Below are 2,794 nucleotides of genomic sequence, written 5' to 3'. Positions count from 1 at the left end.
AACTAATCTTAAGAGTTCATTTGAAACTTTAAATTTCTTGTAACATTGTCGACTACGATGTAAAACAAATACACGTGCTGAAACCATTCATTACTATTCTAAAATATAAACGAAACACACACACACACACACACACACACACATATATATATATATATATATAATGAAAAAAAATTCAATTGCTTATAATTTTAAATAGTTTAGCAGCAAATTGTTTTCTTAACATTTGCCTAATCAAAATAAACATTAAAAAAAGAAGAAAGAAATGTGCACTCTTGTATAAAATTATGTCGAAGTAATTTTCTTTGCAGTAAATTTCACGTAGGCGAAAGATATACGTACCTGTTGTCATGGTAACATGATATTTACGTTCAACTAATCATTTCTAATTTCTGTTACGTAGTTCTGTACCGACAAGATTTGTTCTGATACTTTCAGTTGTTATTAAATTATCACCAGGAGGTGGGAATAGAAGCAAGAAAACAAATATGATAAAATAATCATATATCACGCCACATAGTGAGGAAAAGAGTAATCAACGTTGTGGCACCCAATAAGTCATCCTCGACAAGAAATGAAAGAAACTCGTGTAGGATGTGGAGTTGAGGTGTGTTAATCACATGACTTCGCTAACCTGACGTCATTCAGCGATAGGAAGTCAAGTTAGGCCTTCATAAGAGCTATACGTATTTCTTCTTAATTCTTGTTCTAAAGTGTGATAAGCGTTTGAATTTTTTTTCATTATATATATATATATGTGTGTGTGTGTTTCGTTTATATTTTTAGAATAGTAATGAGTGGTTTCAGCACGTGTATTCAGTTACGTTCTATTATAAGTGTGATTAGTTTCGGTCTTCTAGAAGTATCAATAGGATTCATGATGGATTCATGGTGGGCTTATCACAGGGATCTATTAGTTTTGGTCTTCTAGAAGTATCGATAGGATTCATGGTGGGCTTATCACAGGGATCTAATCCCGGATTTGAGGATTATAAACCCTCAAATTTGTCTGAAAAATGTATTTATTTTTTACATATTTTGGGGATTGTTATGGTAATTGAAGTTCACTCAGCAAATATATTAAAAAATCTCGCAGGATATCCTTCAGTCTTTATTTAATAACAGCATTCTTTGTTTTGCTTATAAGATTAATAACATTAGTTTTTATTTGGTGCAACTGCCGACAGAAAAAAAAAGAAAAGCATTATACTTATTACCACCATTGTTTTTGTTGCTGAACTAACTTCTGCCAAACAAACAAACGATACTGTCCTTACCAAGATATAACGCGTTCAGTGTTTTTAAGTGTTAATCTGCTTTTTTTGCGTGTGAGGCCAGCCGTTGTCAAGCGCGTGGAAAGTGTAAGCTGTGTGGAATTCTTAATAACGTTTTCCTAGGCTGATTTTATTCGATTCTTCTGTCCAGTCTTTAGTATATCTTTGATTTATGATACACTGAAGAAACGCTCCGTAAACCCCCAGGTTTTCGTACATGTTCCTTACGTGTCAGTTACTTCACTTTACACAGTTGTCCCCCGTGGGACAGCGGTAAATCTTCGGATTTAGAACGCTAAAATCAGGAGTTCGATTACCTTCGGTGGACACAGCAGATAAACCCGATGTGGCTTTGCTATACGAAAAAACACACATTTTACAAAGTTTCTGTATTTGTACTATATAGGCCTGGCAAAGTTACTATGGCTATATGACGCCGTCGCTAATTCTGAACTAGTGACCAGAGGGAAGGCCGTCAGTCAGCGGCAGCACCCTACCACCCTCCGTCCACGCTAAAGGATTGATTGTCATTATCACAATGCACCCACTAAGTCCCAAGTGGCTCAGCGGTACGTCTGAAGACTTATAACGCTAAAAACCGGGTTTTGATACCCGTAGTAGGCACAGCACAGATAGCCCATTGTATAGCTTTATGCTTAAGTACAAACAAAGAAACGCACCCGTTGTTTAAAGTGCGGAGATTGTTTTGTAGTATCGAAACAGCTCTCCCCAGCTTCTATTATGCAAATTAAATGAGCTACCTTGTATTGAACTTAAGATGTTTTTGACAGAATAGGTCACAGTAGCTTTGAATCTACTTCACGGGCGTCGGAAATCAAATATATGTAGAAGGCCAAAGTTGGATGTGAACGAAGCTCGTTTAAAGACGTCTACCAAAGATACCAGAAACTAGGAGATACCAAGACCATGCTCTACCGAAAAATACTTACAATTGGAACCGCGATCTAGGCCTATTTTGATGCAATAGGGTCCAGAATATATGATATTGGGTTGAAGGCTGAAAACACAACAGCGAGGATACCAAAGAGATTAGTAAAACCTTTTTTTTTTTTTTTCTTTAGTTTTCTGCTACACATAATTAAGGCTAAATAATATTAATTGTTACCATATTATTGTCAGTCTAACTCTGATGTAATGTCGCACGTAAAACATCGGAATAAGACGTCATCAGGTACAGTAATTAAAATGATCGACTAACATTTCAACTTAAAACCAGTGACGGAAGCAATAAACTAACCTTATAATTTATAAAATAGAATTATAGTCAAATGTAGTAAATAAATGCTTGTAGAGTTTTCGTCCAATTGACTAGAAGGAAAGCACCCACCGCCAACTCTTGGCTGTCTGGATATGAGGTTTCACCGTCACTCTTATAGCGCACACACGACCCAAAAGTGTTGAGCACGTTTCGTGGGTAACGATTTGTTTGTTTGTAGGTAAACCCAAAGCTACACAGTGGATTATCTGTGCTCTGCCCCCCAGTGCACAGCGGTATGTCT

This window comes from Limulus polyphemus, unplaced genomic scaffold (assembly GCF_000517525.1).
Source record: "Limulus polyphemus unplaced genomic scaffold, Limulus_polyphemus-2.1.2 Scaffold738, whole genome shotgun sequence".
Lineage (NCBI taxonomy): Eukaryota > Metazoa > Arthropoda > Merostomata > Xiphosura > Limulidae > Limulus > Limulus polyphemus.
Note: the sequence above shows the minus strand (reverse complement) of the source record.